This window comes from Lactuca saligna, chromosome 4 (assembly GCF_052625555.1).
Source record: "Lactuca saligna cultivar CGN05327 chromosome 4, ASM5262555v1, whole genome shotgun sequence".
NCBI lineage: Eukaryota > Viridiplantae > Streptophyta > Magnoliopsida > Asterales > Asteraceae > Lactuca > Lactuca saligna.
The window spans coordinates 219195423-219216658 of NC_136420.1; the positions used below are offsets into that span (position 1 = coordinate 219195423).

The 21236-nt window shown below is 40.3% G+C and overlaps 1 non-coding gene across 1 annotated transcript; it reads left to right on the plus strand.

The window, feature by feature from the left end:
• Nucleotides 1-20837: 20837 nt before the first annotated feature.
• Nucleotides 20838-20944, plus strand: LOC145044556 (small nucleolar RNA R71). Its single transcript, XR_013681505.1, has one exon. It is a non-coding gene; the product is annotated as a small nucleolar RNA R71 (small nucleolar RNA).
• Nucleotides 20945-21236: the final 292 nt, after the last annotated feature.

Here is a 21236-nt window from a genome sequence, read left to right on the forward strand (position 1 = left end):
TATCCCTCTTCAAAACGCCCAAATACCGGCTCATCCACGACTGCTCCGTAGATACCAGCTCAGGGAAGAACATCGCCCTCTCATGAAACTTCCGCGTGATCACTGCCACGGAATCAGTACCCTGCTTAAGGGTCAAGAACTCCTGAATCAATCGCTCCCTCTCCACCGGGGGAACGTACTCGTCCCTGAACATCTCAGTGAACCTCTCCCACATCACCGCTGTAATCTCCGCCAGAGTGAAGTTCGCCGTCACGAACTTCCACCAATCCTTCGCTCCCAGTCGGAGCTGGTTCAAGGCGAACCGTACCCTCAGGTGCTCCGGGCATGAGCAAGTATAGAAGCACCCCTCAATGTCGGCGATCCACCTCATCACCGCAATCGGATCCTGTGTCCCATCGAACTCAGGGGGTTTCGTGTTGCTGAATTTTCGGAACAGCAACGAATCGCCCCCTTGCGGCCTGGCAGCGGCCATGGCTGCGCTAGCGACAGCAGCTGCAGCCTCAGTCAGTGCGGCGTACCGCTCCTCGAATGTCTCCATCAGCGTGGTCTTAATAGACCCAAACATCTCCGGGATCTCGGCCCGGATCGCTGCAGCCACCTCCTCCTGGATCATCTGACGAATATCCTCGTCACTCACAGTGCTCGAACTCGCCCCATTGCGTGTGATGACCATGATATCTCTGAAATACAACATAAAATCATCAGAGACTCCACCAAGTACAATTGTACTCGATAACGCACCCTACTCAGTCTCCGATATCCAGGGATTCTTACTTGGGTCTTCCACCGACCCGGTGTCTTCGGTAGTACGGGCCCAATACTACCGACCACACCGTATCAGTATTCGTCCCAAATCTTCCTCCCCAAATCCCGAATAATGAGTACTCTACCTCTAGTATGCACTATCTACTTGCACGCTACCAAATATCTCATATAAGCAATCTCCCTAGACTAATGCATCACAAAACAGGCCATTCTAGTCCTATCATGTATACCTAGTCTTCTAGCATGCATAACAATTCATAATTCAGTGCATAACATAACATTGTAAGGTATTCTGGGGATCTTTACCGTTCGGGCGCTGGCTGATCGTACACACTGCTCCGTTCTTGCTTACCGCTTTACCATTTATAAAATTTTATGTCTTTATTATTTTTTAAAAGACTTTTCCTCAAATCCTCGGTTTGAGTTCAGTTACACCCGAAGGTACACCCGAATCCCTCAAACCTGGCTCTGATACCAATTGTAACAGCTCAAATTTTCAAATAAAATTTTCATTTAAAATAGAACCACATTATTCAACAAAAGTATTTATTCCAAGTTCATTTCAAAATACAATTAAAAGAATCCCCAAGATCTCCAACAAAGGCAGTGTGTACGCGTCACGCCGGCGCCTTCCCACGGTCCTCGCTAGTACCTGAAACACATACATACAACTTGTAAGCATAAATGCTTAGTGAGTTCCCCAGTATACGACTTACACACATACGCCTTTCCAGGCCCTGACCTTCCGGACCACAATACATTGCCTTCCAGCCCGTAACATAATCGCCTTCCGGCCCATAACATATCGCCTTCCGTCCCGTATCATATTGCCTTCCGGCCCATAGTATATTGCCTTCCGGCCCATAACATTTACAACACATAATACATATAACATAACACACATAGCACATACATCATACATCATACCTGTCCTTTCTGTCACATAACATATCGCCTTCCGGCCCGTATAAACATACATATCATGTATAGCATCTACCTTTCTATTTATAGCATAAATAACACATATCACATACGACCTTCCGGTCTCACAGTCAAACCCTTCCGGGTGAAGTATAGTGAGAAAACTCACCTCGTAGTATGCAAGCTATAAACCCTTGGAGCTACTCGCACTCGATCCGCCAATCTTCAGGCTCCCTATAATACCACCTACCTTTATTAATGATCTTATCAAAATAGACAACTGACCCTACGAAATTACATGCAGGTCAACGGTCAACTTGACCGGACTCGTCGAGTACAAGGGCGACTCGGCGAGTCTAGACGTCCTCCCCAACTTCCCGGTTGTTCCCCTTTCTACCCGTCGAGTATCCCCTCCTGACTCGACGAGATCCTCGTGGAAGAATCGCGGGGCCACCCCGACTCCACTCGCCGAGTCTAAAGAACGCTCGGCGAGTCCCAGTAAATCTTCAAGCTACTCGCCGAGTCTGAAGAACAACTCGGCGAGTCTCAATGAACCTTCAAGCTACTCGCCGAGTCTGAAGAACAACTCGGCGAGTCCAAGCGGATCTTCAAGCTACTCGCCAAGTCTGATCATTGGACTCGGCGAGTCCATGCCATGCAGTCGATCAACTGCCTCCTGTAATTCGCATGGTTCCGAAATATATAGACATGGGACTTCCTGGACCTTTAAACATACTATTACTGGGATTTAAACGCTTGGTAACAACATTATAATCTATCTAATCACTAAATGGGTTTCATAAACCCTAGATTCATGCTCACCACCAAAACAACAGAAATGGACCGAGTGTTACCTGAAAAACGTGATCTCTATGTCCCCAACCTTCAGAACTCAATCCTCTTGATCTTCCTTTGACTAAAACCTTGCCTCTTCTTGCCTAACAATCTCCTCAAAGTCCCAATAGCCTTCCCTTCTCCTCTAGTCGTCCACAGATGCCAGGTTCTTCACAAACGGCCAAAAAAACGCACAGTGACGGCCTAAGAGGCATTATATACGTTCCACCTAAACGGCTAGGGTTTCTGCTGAACAGCGTCGACTCGCCGAGTCCATATCTGGACTCGTCGAGTCCAGTCGCGCATCCACGACCAAGCCTGCGGTCCTACTCGGCGAGTCAGGCACCAACTCGCCGAGTCCCTTCCTAAAATGTACCCAAAAATAGTTTTAAAACAATACCTGAAATTCCGGGCTGTTACACATTTGAGGTACCCCTCGATGTTTCAAAATCATATGCACACACCCACGGGGAGTTTGCACATAATCCACTCTCACCTTCCCAAAAAGGAGATATAGGTGTTGAACATAGTTCCTCCCCCCTCCCCCCTGGAACACACTCATGAGTCACATTTGATATCCCACTCTCTTCATCACATGCACGGTCCGAAACCCCTGTTCCAGACCCTAAGAATTCTAAGGCTGGAGCAATCCCTCCTACCTCAAATGCCTCAAATGCTCTGATACCCGGTAAGGGTACAGGACTACTAGGTGCTAACAATCCTTTATGGGAAAATTATGTTGACAGGGCTCATTCTCGGCATCCGGAGCTCACTATATCTCAAGTGGAGTCTACCTTGAATTTAATGAAGAAGAGAGAGACATTCATAGCAATAAATTTTTTATTGCTCCTACAAACGATGAAACTAATCAGGAGTTTGCTTCCGGAGAAACTCCTACAACTCACAACAACTTCATTCAGAATGATCCGGACGAAGAGCTTTCCGAAGAAGTGATGTTCGATGATGACGGAGCAACTATTGCTGTCACTCCAATCCTGCCCTCCTACAAATTTTAATCCAAGGCTTCCTCATCCAAATCAACATTTGATTTCAAATCTTCCTCTTCCGCTTCTGAAATCGAAAGAACTCCAAAACTACAAGATGATGCTGCAACAACAAAAACTGGTCCTTCAGGGACTCGTGTCAATCCAAATCTCCACAAATCGAACGAATCGACTTCTAACACCGGATTTTCTTCTGGCAAACATATTGATCCATTTTCCCTTTTGGAAAATCAGGCAACTGTGTTCAATACCATGCAAAAGCTTGACACACTTGAAGCTTCTATTTCTAGACTCAACTCCAAACTTGACAAAAAGTTTTCCGGACTGGATTCGAAACTTGATGTCATTCTATAGTCCTTAGAAAACAAGTTAGGACCCTCTACTAAAGAACAAGAAGCTCAACTGGATTAACTCACTTCCTTAAGGCTCAAACACACCATTGAGGAAGTTGAGAAGAAATATGATGAAAGTGTCTATCACTATCTTGAAACCGTTACCAATATGTTAAAGGTTCATGACGATATGTTGAATACCTCCAACGAACTTATCAAACAAACTCATATTCGTCATGAGAAGCAGATCCAGCGTTTGGAAAAGGAGATCCGGAAGAAAGATGAGATGAACCTAATAATGCAGCAAGTCCTCCTCAAGCTACTCAGGGCCTGTTGGAACATTGTTGACGTTTCGAATCCCAAGTTCGATGATATGCCTACAGTTCTTGGCCAATTATTTGATCATCTCAAGTTCCAAGCTCCCACGGCTTAAGTGTATGATACTCTTACCCTTCAACTCAACACCAGCTTCCAAAAGGTGTTTGAGAAATTTTTTGGAAATGAAGGAATCGCTCATGCTTTCTCCGGTTCCTAGGGAAACCGATGCAAGAGGGGGATAAGGCCCAAGTAGAAGCTGGAAACCTACCTCAGAGTTTACACTCTGAGAGGAAAACGAAAGCTCAGACGATGTGTAAGTTCTTACGGGCTCTCCGTATGCAGTGGGTGATGAAAACGACAATGATGATGAAGTGGAGATTGTCACCAACGCAGTAATAGGACTTCAGGATCCATGGAAGCTCCCTACTAAGGTGATGACTCAAGAACAACAGTGAATCTGGTTTGTAGCTTCCTGGGCTTCTACATTGCCTGATGTACTCCGGAAAAGTATTGAAATGGCCAAGATGAAAACCAAACAAACAGTCGATGCCTTCCGAGCCACCTCATCTATGTTGCCACCAATTCCTAATCCAAGGATTGCTCTAATAGATCAAGGTTCTTCACTCCAGATTCCAGATGATATTCCGGAAGAACCTCTGCAGTCCTCTCCACCAAAATTCGTCATAGACGGGAACATGCAACAAGTTCTTGTTGCTCTAAATAAAGACAAGGGCAAAAAGCCCATCACGGAAAGCTACCAAGCTCACTATTCTGGACCTCCTCCAAAGCCAAAATCAGGATGGTCGCAGGAAGAAATCATTCAAGCTTTAGAGGAAAGCATCAAGATTCGGGCGCTAAAGGATAATCCCAATCCGATGCTCGGACTTTCTCCTCTTCTCCGTGAAGGAATAATTCACGATTTGGAAATAGTACCCTTCATCAACTATGACATTCCAAGCAATGATGCAGAACAACTTGATCTTCCTCTCTCTCCATACAGTAAATTCTACATCAAATGGGCTCCTCTCTATCCCAACGATGATCCGTAACTGATCTTCCAGACCGAACGTGAAAGACTAAAAACATTTTACTCCAACAATGCACTTCCTCAAAAAGAAGTGTGGTTAAGGAAGAGAATTACAAAGATCTTAAGGTTTGGAAGAAAGTTTCGGACCATGTTCGAACTCAATTTCATCCTGTTCAGATTCTACATCTTCCGGAACAAGCCAACTCCTTATACCATTTCTGATGTTGATTTCCATGCAATCAATTTGACCATTGTTGCACATCTCCGGACTCACCAATATAACAATCTCAGTATGGGTGCTTATCATTCATCCATGAGCTTTCTCAAAGATTATGTTGCAGATTTTTTCGATGCGATTACGAGCTGGCACACTTGTTTGGAACATAAAACTATCTTGCCAAGATTACTATGCTCTTCCGGAAACTGATCTACTTGCTGAAAGACCTATTGATGATCCAGTTCTAGGTTTTGTCTACAAGCCAAGGAAGACAAACAAAAAGGGCTTCTTTCGAGTCCTTGACAAACACTTAGTTCCAACAAAGTCTCTTCAAAATTTCATCAATCGTGCATCCAAGTCTGATGCTCCAGAACATGTCAAAGCCAAGTTTGTAAGTCAGTTGTAGTGGTATATCGAATTCAGAGAGTGGTTGTTCAGGGCTTACACCTTCTTCAAGGAAGAAGAAAACTGAGCTGACCATATTGCTAAGTTCACTTAAAGGGGAGATTTTTGGAACCTGAAAGTGAACCTCTAGCAATCTTTAACCTTTTGAAGATCCGGAGTCAGTCTCGGTTTCGAAGCAGAAGTTGGTGCGGAATCAATTTGTAGTTTGGAGTAAAGCTTGTGTCTAGAGTTGAAGATGTGAAGTTCTTGTTCTGAAGTAATGAAGGCATTCTGTAATGGATGTTATGTCTGAAATGTTATTATATTCAAATCATTGTTTTATCCACCTGCATTTATTGTATTTGTTATTTAGCTTGATTTTACATTTCATAGGACTAAGTCTATTTTGTCAACTTAGATAATTAGAGTGTCAGGAGTAACACTTTTGTCCGGTCCTATGTATGTTAATGGCTTGTACGATGTATTATGTTCTCCTATTTATATGAGCTTTCAATGACAAATCAAGTCAGGGATATATTCAAACACATTGGCATTATTTTAGCTTTCATTCTCTTCAAACTAAAACATTCTCTTTGTTCTTCATTTATTAGCCTTACTTTGATCTTAAATCTTCATTTATGCCTTGAATATTTGTTAAATGCATTAACTCATACTTGACTGGTCTATCCACACTAGACTGGAACACTCCTTAGTAAGCAGACATTGATATTAAGCATTAACTCAAGCTTTGAGTTTTTGAACTTGTCGCTACGTGTCACACCCCAAAACCAGGAACGGCGGAAACGTTCTGGGGTGGAGGACGTCATGTATAATATCAACAACAATGTAAAGTAGAAAACAAGCAACAACATCATCCATTGCATTAATAATATAATTATTATACAAATGTGTTCTGTCAAATTTTGATAAACACTAAAGCATACATCAAAATGAAAGATAAGTCTTGAACAAGCACCATCTTCCTTTCTCCTTGCATTGGTACCTATCTATGATGACCTGAGGATACAAGTAATTTTGAAATCGAATATCAGCTTTGAAGCTGGTGAGATCATAAGTATTAATGTGTCTTAATTTGTAAAACTTATAATTTTTAAGACTTGACATTGTTTTGAAAGAAAGCTCGTATAAGTATAAAAATGTTTGTAGAACAACTGTAAATGTTTGAAAAACCCTAGAAATCCCTATGATTCCTATTAGTAACAAAAGGAGTCTTCTACCAAGACTTGACTGTTCTCAATGTAATCTTCTACCGAGACCTAACTGTTCTGAATGTAGTCTTCTACCAAGACCTAACTGTTCTGAATGTAGTCTTCTACCAAGACCTAACTGTTTTGATTGTAGTCTTCTACCAAGACCTAACTGTGTTACTATTATTATCATTATAAGAATTTGTATCCTTTGGTACTAAGATACTTACATATAGTTCACCTCATTGGTTATGTGAATGAGTCACAAAATAAAGGCAATAATACAAATAACCTGAATATTACCCTTTGGTACTAGGGTAACTATCATTGTTAACTTTAAGACATTCGTAGACGTACTCTTATCCCTGTTGCTAACAGCTGGGGATAGGAATAGTTAATCCCTTAATCGTATACCTGTAATGGTACCAACCATTGACATCCGTGGATGTACTTTTACCTCTGTAGCTAACAGAGATTTTAGGAATGGTCAATCCCACAACTGTATCCTTGGGTACTAGGATAATAAATCCAATCTATCTCGTCGTTTATGTGATTGAAATCACAAAGTAAAGATAAGAATGAGGGTTTTGATAACAGAGTCGATACATATAAAATGTAATAGGACTCCTCCTGATATATCTATGTAACAGTGCTCTTATAAGTATGATCATGCAAAAGTAAACATGTATATGTACTTATGTAAATGTGCTCATGTAAGTGTTATCATGTAAAAGTAAACATGTATATGTACTTATGTAAATGTGCTCATGTAAGTGTAATCATGTAAAAGTAATCATGTATATGTACTTATGTAAAAGTGCTAGCTGTAATGTGTGTTCTCTCTATCTAGCAAGTATAGTAATGTACTGTAATGTTCTAGAAGGTATTGACTCATGAATGAACTGACTCATTTGTATGATATCTCGTTCTAGTAATTATTCTAGCATCTTCCTGAACTACCCATATGGTAGCTTTCTAGTAATCTAAATGGTACGTATGGACATGGATGTATACCCTTGCTACCCAACGGCATAGGATGAACTGGAAGGACCTTTTATGACTATATATGTACACATGATATATAACTAATATTTAAACGACTTTCGGATGAATGCCCAATACCCCACCAGACCACATCTCAAGGCGTGAAAAGGAAATAGGGTGGATAGCCTTCCTAAGTCTTTTAAACATTTCTTATATAACTATACATATAGAGGCATGCAATTTATAATATAAAATTATAAATAAGTTTTGTAAGACATTTGAAATATAAGTATTATTTTAAGAAAAGATCGACTTGGTGTCAATCTATAAGACAATTTGAAGGCATAAGTTTAATAAAACAGTTTAAGTATAAGGAAACATTTGTTTGAAACACAGTTGTAAATAAGTTTGAAAGGTAATGTACGGAGTAAGCTGTATAGTGTAAAAAGGAGTTTAAAACATTTAAAATGTTTATAAAAAGTCATTTGAAGGAAATTGTTTGGTAAAACGGCTAATGAGTAGCCAAAATCATTTGAATGTTGTATATTAATCACATGTGATTGATGTAATAAGTAATATAATCCTAATTACTAATCACATATGATTGACATAATAAGTAGCATGATTCTACTTGTATCCCCCCCCCCCCATAAAACATTTAAAAAGAGCTTAAAACATTAGTTAAGGGGTATGAACTCACCTGTAGTTGGTGATTGGAATGAACTGAACGGTATAGGATGGCTGGGTGTCAAGCGAGGACTTGTGAACACACTACGATCCTAATCAACATATAATCACACATATACACACTCAATTAGACATAAATGACTAATTTATAATGTTTAAGACATCCTAGACATAATAAACAATTTATATAAGTGTTTCAAGCCTTAAGGATTGCATCTAAGCTATTGTGGGATAGGGTATTTGTGTTTAGGGTTTCCAAAGGACCCTATGTGAGAGTTTACTCTCTATAAACCATCACACATGGAGTTTACAGTTGTAAACTCTTGAGTTTACAGCCGTAAACTCCCAAACATGTGTGTTTGGTGTGTTTTGAAGTCCCAAATGCTTTCTAGAATTGTTCTAACTTAGTGGTTAAGTCCTTGGAAGGTTTTAGGGTCTAGAAGTACTCCAATTAGGAGTTTACGGCCTCAAGGCCATTACCCTTAGAGTTTACGGTCATAAACTCTAAGTAATGTGGGTTTTTGTTGCTTTCAAGCCTCTTGCACTTGTGGGATATGTTCTAGACTTTTATTCCTAGCATATGAAGGCATTAGGCACACCTTAGTGCCATTTTTAGGAGTTTACGGCCCAAGAACCATGTCTTGGCCGTAAACTCACTTGGTTAAGTGATTTTGATGTGGTTTGGTTCTTCATTTTTGTGGGAAACAATTTCATGAAGGGGTCTAGGGCTTCAGGTGTCTTGAAGACACCCTTTTGTCCATTTCAATGGAGTTTACGGCCTAAGCTTCTCTTGGGCCGTAAACTCACTTTTGTTTGTGTCATTTGATGTGTTTAAGACCTTATGCTACTTGGGAAAATAGCCTAGATACAAGCCTTAAGTCCTAGTGTCCTCAAAACACCCTTTGGTGTTAGAATATGGAGTTTACAGCCTAAGAGAGTTATGGGCCGTAAACTCCCAATCTTGGGTGGATTTTGGCTTGCTTTCTTGTCCCTAACATGCATACATAAACATCTAAGGCCTTATCATAACACAAGTGTCGGTTTTGGCTTCGTTTCGGGAGTTTACCGCTCAAGAACACCTCGAGGTGTAAACTCCTAGATTTCATGTTTTAGCCTTCTAAAACATGTTATAGACACGTATAAAGCTTTCTAACAATACTATAAAGAGTTACTCACGTTTTGGTATAAAAACCCGAAGATCCGTCAGAGAGAAAATGGCTTTTCTCTAATCGGAAATGTGAATAATGAATGATTTTGGTTTGGAAATCTATTTATAGTCCTGAGATATTTTGGCAGAAAATATTTTTATTCCTGAAATGATCCCTAATAAATTAGAGTGTTGGAATAACAGTGTTGCACCAAACCCTAGTGCACCCACTCTCCTGATACCCCTTTTTGGTGTAAAACCCTGAAACTGCCAAACTTATATTCTAAGTCTGAATTTTCACTGTAACTGATCTTCATCTATTGGCTTGATATGGTTTATTCAGAATGGAAATTTCGGGTTGTCACACTACGCATCAGATTGTTTGTTCTCTCATCTCATTCGTTGATAGCACATCAAGAATCCATGCTCTCTTTCTCTCTCTCACACACTCACATCTTCCTCCATAACTATTATTTCCTAGATCCAGGTGGTGGCGCCACCTACCGTGAAAAATTTCAACGGTGGAGAAGAAAGCAACTATCATCTTCTTCGATGTATTAGTTGTATTGATTCTCTCTCTTCCTGTAAAATCCCAATCAAAGAAGAAGTCAACGTCCACTCACTGCCTTCTAATCTCTCGTATCCATCTCCGACCTATTTCGAATGCATAATGTCCACTCCTCCACAATTTCGTCAAGATATGGACTTAATCATCCTCTCACACATCTCTTTCTCACCGATTCTCTCCAATCCCTCGCATCGCCACTATAGAAAAACCCTAGAACCCCGCCTCTTTGATAATCAAGATTTTCGTAGGTTCTAATTTATTGTGACTTCCAATTCACGATATCTAATTTCTAAATCTTCGGCGGATAATCGACGAATCGACACCGTTCCGTGGATTAACAGATCTAATCGATTTTGAAACAACCATTTCCAGCTATATGTTTAGGGATTTTAAAACCATATTCATCATTTGAAGCCATATGAAAAGGTAAAGAGAATATTCTGATGTTCCAAAGTTTTCTAATCAGTTATAAACTAATGATTGTACATGTAACATCCATAAATATGGTCCTAAAAATTTCATTTTTAATAATAAATAAAGCATTATTTATCAATGACATCCAAACATATACATAAAAATCACTATATCAATTTTTGTAAAATCAGAGTAAAACATCCAAGGTGGAAACATATGGTGTGTGCACTGCAATTATCCCGGGCTCTTCTTTTGAAAACCGAAGTACCTGAAACCAATACTGTAAGGCCTAAAAATTTCACGCTAATTTAAAACTTTTTCAAAAATCATTTAAACTAGTATTCATTACATATTGTTTTCAAAATATTGTATATCAGAGTTTTTCCCAAATACATAACAAAACGTGAGGAGCTATACGATCATGCCTTCACCTTGCCGCGATCCCTGCATGTACCTGAAACATAAAACTGAAACTGTAAGTCCGAAAGCTTAGTGAGTTTCCCCCAAAATACCAATCTCACAAAACCATATGCGCAACATATCAACAACTACAGAATAGCATGCATAATGAGCCCTCAGTCTGACTAGACCGCCTCGTAGGGCCTACAATCTATCTGGACCGCTCTCGAGCCTTCGGCCTAACTGGACTGCCTCGCAGGGCCTACAGCCTATCCGGACCGCTCGCTAGGTATGTTGGCCTACAGCAGAAAGCAGGACCACCTCAACCCACATCCAACCCAAAACAACCATGTGCACATAAATATCATAAGCTAGCATTCATAACAGTCAAACCGATCTAACATATCACAAACATAGCAACGTTCCTATAACCAGGATACCGACCTAACAGGTCACTAGCATAGCGGTATCCTAAATACCAGGATACCGACCTAACCAGGTCACTAACATAGCATCATCCTAAATATCAGGATATAACTCAGTAAGCATATCATACGATAATCCAAACACAAACCATAAAGGGCCGGCCTTGGTGCCTTAAACCCTATTGATACAGTGAGGATAACTCACCTCGCAAATGTCGGCTCGGAAGATAAACTCCAACTCTCGGATCACTGCCACAAACTCCACCACCTATTATCACAATAGAACCATACTCATAAGTTCCAACCTTTCAAGGTGCCCCATAAGTCAACTAATCGACCCCAGGTCAAAGTCAACAGTCAAGGTCAACAGTCCATGTTGACCTCAGCTCGTCGAGTACCCTTAACTACCCTTCGAGTTATTGCTCAATTCTCCAACTCTCTAAGTCACTTATTGGCTCGTCGAGTCCTAGGCAATCTTCATCAGACTCGCTGAGTCACTCATCCGACTCGCCGAGCCCACGACCATCTTCAACGGACTCGTCGAGTAGACAATGCCACTCGTTGAGTCCCTTCAGTCCACAATCCATACAGATGCTTTTTAAGCCATGCAACAACTCCATATTGCAGATCCAACCTCCTTAGGCATGTTTATCACGTAAAGTTGAAAATTTTACGTGTATGAAAGACTTTAGAGCCCTAAACTGACAAATCTAAGCTTTCAATGAAGTCTAACACTTGAAGGAAGGCTCATATTTGGCAAAACTGATAACTTTATGGATCTAGAGGCCAAAAGGAGTCCAGATCTGAAGTTACAACTTCAAATCTTAGCTCAAACATAAGAAGCCTTTCTTAAAACCCATCCAAAAGAGATTTTAGATAAAATGAGCCAAGGAACAGTCTAATACCTTAAAGAGAGTGTCCACTGATGTAGATCTTGAATCCCATGAATTCTTGCTTCTCCTTGCTTGTTTCCGCGAGTGTTTCCTCCACCAAAATCCCTCCTCTAAGATTAAACACACCAAAAGAACACACACACATGATTTAGGGATTAAGAGGGACAAGAAGCAGTAAAGGGGAGGCTGGGGGAGGCCAATGATCCTTTAAATAGGGTGCAATGCCCTGAAATTTAGGGTTTCATCTGCCAGCTCCTACTCGTCGATTCCCTTCTTGGACTCAGCAAGTAGATCACTAAATTATGTGGACCAACCCGTTGCTACTCGACGAGTAGGGCAACCAACTCATCGAGTAGACCCAAAATCAAGAAGATTCTTACAATAACCAATACCTGAGAATCGGGGCGTTACAAAAAATTGTAAACCGTAAGCACGAAGCTTAGTGAGTCTCCCCAAACTACCACATACCATACACATAACATGCAACTAGGAGATACGGGCCCTGCCCACACTCAAGGGGATATGGGCCCCGCCCACACTCGTCTACTAAGAGATACGAGCCCCTCCCATACTCCGCTAACTCTGAGATATGGGCCTCTCCCACACTTGCTTGACGGGCCCTGCCCAAACGAGATACGGGCTCCACCCATACTCGCATGACAATGAGATACGGGCCCCACCCACACTCACATAACAATGAGATACGGGCCCCGCCCACACTCACATACGTAAAAAAAACACATACATGTATCATACAGACAATAAGTATTACAACCTACCAAGCATACTACTAACCATACTCAAGTACTGATCAGATACGGACCTCGCCCATACTCTATGAGATACGAGCCCCGCCCACACTCTATGAGATACGAGCCCTGCCTACACTCTATGAGATATGGGCCCCGCCTACTCTCTATGAGATACGGGCTTCGCCCACACTCTATGAGATACAGGGCTCTCCCACACTCACATTCCTAGGAAATACAGGTATCACACAGACAGCAAGTATAAAAATCTAACAATCTGACTGATATCTATAATCAAATAATAAGGAGATACGGGCCCTGCCCACACTCCGTGTTCCTACCAAGAAAATATAAACTACACAGGTCGTCATTGGTGCCTTGGACCCATTCAATCCAATAGGAAACTTGTTGAGAGAAAAACTTGAGACACACTTGAACAAACGTTAGAACAAGTATATATATTGCGGAATTATAGTTTATCTCAAAGGATCTAAAATCTCAACAATAATAATAAATTAGATAGTTAGATAGTTAAATAATTAGGTGCGGAAATATAAAGAAATATAAACGACAACATGTATTATATCAAGTATACTGATGTGTGCGAAACAACTCGTTTTAATCCTACTTTAAATTATAAAATTAACACACAAAGGCAGTGAACCTATCAATTGTGGTAAAGCTAAATCGGTAGGGTATCGAACACAGGGAACGGTAAATTAAAACTAAAAACTAATAATATCTAAAAATTAAGTAATAAAGGGGGTTTTCTCTAATTTTCCAAGACTAGAAACTTAAACTAATTAAATAAAAACTAGAAAAACAAAGATTCAACTAAATTCAATATATGAAAGAGACTTTTGTTTAGTTCAACGCAATTGATCCTATGGTTGATATTATGGTAATAGTTCAATGGATTAATTCTTCTATTGGCTACCGATTCAAGTGATTAGATTCACGTTCGCTGCACTAATCCTTAGAGAACAAACTAACTCAAATAGTGGCCAGTTGTCTAATTTAATTCAATTCATTAGATTATTTATTCGGGTTAATTTAGACTTGTAATGGTCAACTAATTTGGTCCTTTAGTTAATCTCTTGTTGATGGTCATCACACAAGCTCACACAGGAATTTACCTATTTTTATTATTAATTCTAGTTTCACGTTTGTTATTCCTAGACATACAATAAAGTGGTCACATAAATCATATGAGGTTGACAATTAAAAGATGTTCATACTACTAAATTATGTTCCTATTAACAGAAAAATAGTTATCATTCACACACAAGATTCTTTAACAAGCTAAAATCAACAAAATCACCAATATAATATTAATCCTACCATAAATCAAACCATAGTTTCAATATTGTATCCCCAAATAGAAGTTTAAGAGTTTTAGCTCATAATTGAGGTAACTAACAGCAATAAAACGAATTCTAATTGTCTAGACATGATCAAAACAATAGATTAAGTAGAATGATGAGAATTTGCCTCAAATCTCCTTCGGAATTGGATTCTAGGTGATATCTTCGATCTCTAGGGTTCTTCTGGCTCTCCAATCGCAGCTCTTCTCTCCAAAAAGGTTCCAGAGGTTCCCCTCTCGTTCTGATCAGCCGTTTTTATAGATTTAACCCGACTCGTCGAGTCCATGGCCAACTCGTCGAGTCCATCACTTATCCCCCATGTACGGCAAGTTAAGGATTCCTCATATTCTCGAACCTTCTATCAGAATCGCCGAGTATTCGACCCTACTCGCCGAGTAGGTGTTGTTTTTGGTGTTTTTCTTCTTTGATCCACTCCTCAGATCCCAACCGCTTCTCCTACTTCCTTTTGTTTCCGAGCTTCACTTTTGGACTGAAAACACAATTCAAACACTTTTAAGTACCTTTTGTCCACATTATACATATATTTAGCTAAAAATGAATAAAAATCTATACTTAAAATAAAGCTAAATATGCAAATATCAAAATACCCCACACTTGACTTTTGCTTGCCCCCAAGCAAAACTAAATTTTAACACTAATATTACATAAGATAATTATAATCAAACCCAAACATTATACCAAGACCGAAACGCATGCATTTATGTCTAAATAATTTTCCTAAGGACCCCCCTAACCCTAAGTACTCACAATCCTCATAAACACTCGCTCACTTCTTTTGAACAACGCTCATTTTATGCATCCCTCCGAATCCATCCGTAGAAAACCTCCTAACCTCAAGGTGTTTTTGGTTGAGCAACCCAAGCACACATATTCTAAAAATTACAATTCTTTGATACCATTCTAAACTTCTTTGGAATTCTTCACTTTCTTGATAACTTGACTTTAACTTCCTTGAATTCACCATTTTTTTTTTGAATATTCGGTATCTTCACTTTTGAATTTTTGGAATTCTTTTGATCTTCATACTTTGCTCCAAAATGCTAACAACTTTTATTGTAATTTCTTTCTTTTTCTATACATGTATTTCACTTTTTTTTCACTCAAAACCCTACATGCTTAAGCAGGGGCGCTCAATTTCAACCTTTATTGGCTAAAGATAAAAAATTTCCTGGATACATTTCTGGTTTAGGATTCTAAACATGTTGCATCCTTCAAACTAAGCAAGTTCGTGTTTTTGTCTCATGATTTCGCAAGAGTAAGGAGGCCACAAATGCACTAGAACGTATATAGGCTCAACTAAACATTTGGGTCCTCATAAAATCATCAAATATAACACTAGCATTATCCTAATTGCTTACCAAAAATTTTCTACTTAATCCTTAATAATGGAAAAAAATAAATAAATATATAAATAAAACTTAACTAATATACGTGACCAACCCCCTACCCCACACTTAATTCATGCAATGTCCCCATTGCATGTTATGCATGAAAAGAACATAAAGAAAAGAGAGAATTAGCACAAACTCCCTTGGGATAGCAGTCGCTAGGCTGATCAACTTCCGTTAAGCTCCTACTTCAATTGATTTTAGATATGGGAACAGCTCATCCATATCTTGGGCATCAAATCGCGTGTGGTAGCTCCAAATGTGCAGGAAAAATATTGGGAAATCTTCAGAAGTTGATTGCAAAGATAGAGTGGTCAAGTGGTATGTCCAACAGTATCGAATCAGCAGTCTTCATGGAGTAAAAATAAGTGACTCGTCGAGTATAGTCGCGGAAAGTCTTGAAAGTGTGAAAATGTACTGCGACTCGTCGATTCTGCTTAGTGCACTAAGCGAGTCTGTGCTGGGTGGAAAAAAATAAAAATTTTGCACTTGTTCCAGCTTGTGATAAACCTCAAGAACTCTCCATAACTTCCAGAATTATTCACTCATGTCCCTTAGGACCGTACTCGACACCTTAACTCTAAACGTCGCCCTTTCTTGACTCTTTTCCACTCTTTTTTCCTTTCTCTTAAACTCTAAACCCTTTTTGCAAGCACTCTTAAACCATAATCTGAAAGACATCAATGCAAGCATCAAGCACATAAATTGAGGTCCTAATCAAGAATTCAAAACACACCAAACAAAATAAAAACAAAAATAAATTGTTCAATCAAAACATAAATAATGAAAAAAAACTAATCATCATCCTCTTCCTCATCATTGCCATGTGCAGCCCCACTCCCACCAGCTCCACTCCGCCTTGCATTAATGATCTCATCCCAAGATGGTATGTAGGGGAAGTTACCTCTATCAATGTGTGGAATGTGAAAGTGGTCAAAAAGCCGAATGTTAGATTCGTTGCTGAAATTAATACCCCGCACCATTTGGTCTTGTAGCCGTGTCATCTCAATATTGTACCAATCCATTGGCACTTCGGCATTGTCTGCTGAAATCACCGGCGGTTCCTCCTCCTCTTCCCGCTCACGTCTCGATCTAACCCTCCTCCCCGGTGCCTTGGGTCCAACTACTGGATCATCATGGGGAATGGCATAATGACCCCCTCCATAGTCTTCGATGATCCTCGCCCTCCGAAAGAGAATCGGATTAAAGGGAGGGGTCGGAATCAATGTCATCAAGTTCCATGCACCGCGGGTCATCAACCCGTAAGAGTTGGCAAGCCGGGTCACGAACATACCCCCGTTAATTTTTGAAGTTTTGCGGTCTTTGACCGCACCCTCCGCCAAGTAAGAGGCCAAACACTATTGGATATTGCAGAAGGTGTCGGGCATGATGATACTCCACAGATAAAATACGTCAAGGTTGGAAACCTTGTCGTCGTCCTTCCTTTGATTGATATTGGTGGAGATAAGGCGGTGAATGAGGCGGTGTGTGGGCGACCTAATGCTTCCTTCTTGGGCCGATTTCAGGATATATAATTTGTTGGCGATCGTGTTCCACCAACCAATACTTGTAACACCATCGGGGAACACCATGTGGGATTTTTCTGAGAAGGCGCGGAAGACAGCATTATTGACCAATGGTTGGTCATAGATCCCAATCTGCATGCAAGCTCAATGATAGAACATTTATGAACTTCGCCTCCAAGATAGAAACTAAAGCTTTCGGGGTGGTAGCAGTCATCTCCTCCTCGAAAAGATACCGTGGAGAAAAATTCCAAGCAGAGTTCTCGAAACACCGGCTCTTGAATTCTAAAAACTCGGCTCCATCCATCACATATAATCGACTCCCCATCGTGAGTAAATTCCTTAAAAAGGTAGGGCGCCAACTCTTCCTCATATCGAACATTCTTTAATCAATCCTAGTCAATCCCATTAGGTACATAAACCTCCTTCTTCCTTATCTCAGTCAGCCTCTTCCTCCATTGTCTCATCGTGGAAGCAAATTCAATTTGAGGGAAATTCAACCAAGGAAAATCTCCTTGGTTTCCCCTTGAGCTCTGACCTCTTGAAAACATATTCCTTGATTGCTAGAATTCGAAACTTGGAAGAAAATGGAAGAAAATGGGGAGAAAGATGAAAACTTGAGAGAAAGCAAGGCACCCGTCGAGTGTGTCGGTTGTGTGTGTTTGAAACTAGGGTTAAAACCCTATTTACCCAATGTAAAATAATTATTTTTTTTTCAGTAAATAATATCGACTCGTCAAGTCGGGGTATGACTCGGCGAGTCATGTCGAGATTTTAGATTCTGAGTTTTGAATGGACTCGTCGAGTAAGTCACCCCACTCGCCGAGTCGCTGATTTTCCAAAAACTAATAAGAAATTTTATAAAAACTTTATTTCCTTTTAAAAATTAACTTCAGCCCACCCCACACTCAAACCATGCAGGCCCTCAAGCAATCATTTTGAATAACAAAGAAGATGAAGATTTTCAAATCCTAAAAACGAAAAACTAAACTAAAAAGGGAAAAGAAATCAATCTCTAATGGCAAGTTGCCTCCCGCTAAGTGCTTCTTTTTAAGGAGTCGTTAGTTGGACTCCTTCCCGCTCTACGTCTCTTCGTTGTGCTGCATCGGGAACTCACGTTTTATCTTTTGTGATTTATACTTTGTCTTATAAGCGTGCACCTTCCTCTTATATGCCCGTCACAATTCTTCTCTTTTTTTTCCATGTGGCATCTTCTCCAATTGCATCTTTGATCCGTTGTGCAGCCTTTTTTTTTTCTTCACCCCACTCTTCGGACCCATCCTTTTAACTTCCTTTTCTTTAAACTTAATGACTTCATATGTAGAAACACTCGGGCTCAAGGTTTGGTTAACTTGATCACTCGATTAGTGGATGAGTTATTAGTATCACCAATCCACGCCTTTCCCTTTTCCTTTTCTCTCAAGCTTGCCTCCTTGTCAAGTTGAGTTTCCTCATTTTCTTGCATAATGGAATTAAGGTAAGCTATTTGAACATTTTGGAAGTCATAATGTTCTTCAAAAACTCCGCCATCTGCTGCTGGTCCTTCCAAAATATTAGGACAGATCTTCATGTCAAGAACATGCAAGGAGCTGGTAACAAGCAAGTCAAGGCTGTCTTCTTTTCTGCACTTTTCGACTGGACTCATCGATTCTGTCAAAGCGACTCGGTGAGTCGGAGCATATTCCATAATTTCCTTTGTTTCTTCTGTATCAGCTCCCCCAAGCAACCTCTTCATCTCTTCTAAGTCTTTATTAGCATCAAAGTTTTCTTCAAACAATACCATAAACTTACTTGGATCTTCTTCTTATAAAAGTGCAAGTTCTTTTTGTAGTATTTCATCATCCAAATCAATAGAGGAAATTTCTTCTTTTCTTGTGTCTTCTTGCTTAATCTATGGTATAGCTTTAAACACTGCTAGCTCATCTCCTACCCTCAGTGTTAGCGTGGACTCGCATACATCTATCAATGCGCATGCGGTATTCAAAAATGGTCTCCCCAAAATAATTGGAATTACGGGGTCTTCTTCCATGTCAAGCACTACGAAGTCCACGGGGAATATAAATTTGTCCACCTTAATGAGAAGATCTTCACAAACACCTCTTGGACGACTGATTGTCTTATCCGCTAAATGGATCTTCATATTAACAGGTCTTGGCTCTGGTAAATTCAGCTTCTTGAAGAAAGCAAAAGGCATTAAGTTAATACTTGCACCCGAATCGGTCAATGCTTGAGTAGCAAGTATATTTCCAAATTGAAAAGGAATTGTAATGCTTCCCGGATCGCCCTTCTTTTCTCATAGCTCACTCAATACTATCTCCGCAACTTCAGCCAAATATTTTCTAGCAGCAAAGAGACCCTTGAGCAAATTTAAGTATTTGGGTGTTTGAAGCATTGTTTCCACAAATGGGATGTTGACTTGAAGGGCTTTGACATGTTCCATGAAAGCTTTGTACCTTTTAACTTTTTCAGCAGGTATGGCTCGACTAGGGTATGGCAAAGTTGGCCTATAAGTCTTTAAGAAAACTGAATTTTGGTCATCAGACCTTGGACTCGTCGAGTCCATTAGAGTGACTCGGCGAGTCGTGTCGGGTTTAGCTAGGCTTGGATCTTCTATCTTCTCTGCTTGTATCTCTGTAGAGGCCTTCTGTGCAGCTGTTAGAGGAGTAAGAATTCCATCATAATCTGTGGTTATTGCATTTAAATGCGCGATTCTCGGGTTTTGCTCGATGTTGCTTGGAAGTTCTCCGGGAATTCTTTGGTTGATTTGTTGAGCAAGCTGGCCCAGCTGCGTTTCAATGTTATGGATGGATGCTTGTTGGTTTCTGAGCATTGAACTTTTCTGCTTGTATTGCTCTTCCTTCGCCTTTTTGTATTCTTCGTATAGGAGCCATTCATTTTTGGGTTTCCTCCAATTATCATCGTATTTGTCCCCGCTTGAGTAGAACACTTGCGCCTTCTTGTTTCCATTTTCATCCAAGTCACAATACTTCGTGAGAGGAGGTCCTCTACAGTTCTCACATCCAACTCGAATAGCATGGATTTCTTGATCCATCTTTGTCATCCTCCTATCCAATCTATCGAGCTTAGCCATCATCACCGCCATGCCATCATTGACCGAGTTCACTAACCCCCCGACTTACTTCATTTCTTGGGTTGTGGTATTCTCTAGAATGTTTAGAGAATTCTTCAGTTAATTCCTTAATTACCGGGGGTGCCTTCTTTGTTAATGGACCTTGGGAGTCGAGCAGTTGCCTTGTGGCTATTAAGGTCATGGTGTGGGCAATTTATGAGAAGACCTTTGTACCTCTCCCACGCCTCATAAAGGGACTCTCCGGGTTGTTGCTCAAAGTTAGCAATAGCTTTCTTCAACTTGGCTATTTTGGAAGGCGGGCAAAAATGGTCTATGAATTCCTCTTTCATCTTAGCCCATGTGATGATGGATCCGGGCTAAAATGACTTGAGCCAATCTTTTGCAGCACCCTTGAATGTCACTGGAAGCATACGAAGTAGCTGTTGGATTAGTGTCAAAGTCCATAACTATTTTGGTATGTACTTGACCCGATGGTGCATGGTCCTTTTGGATTGCCTTCACCAAAGCAACTTGATAGGATGAATTATGGAGAGAGAAAGGAATAATTATGATTTATTAATATATTATAAGAAT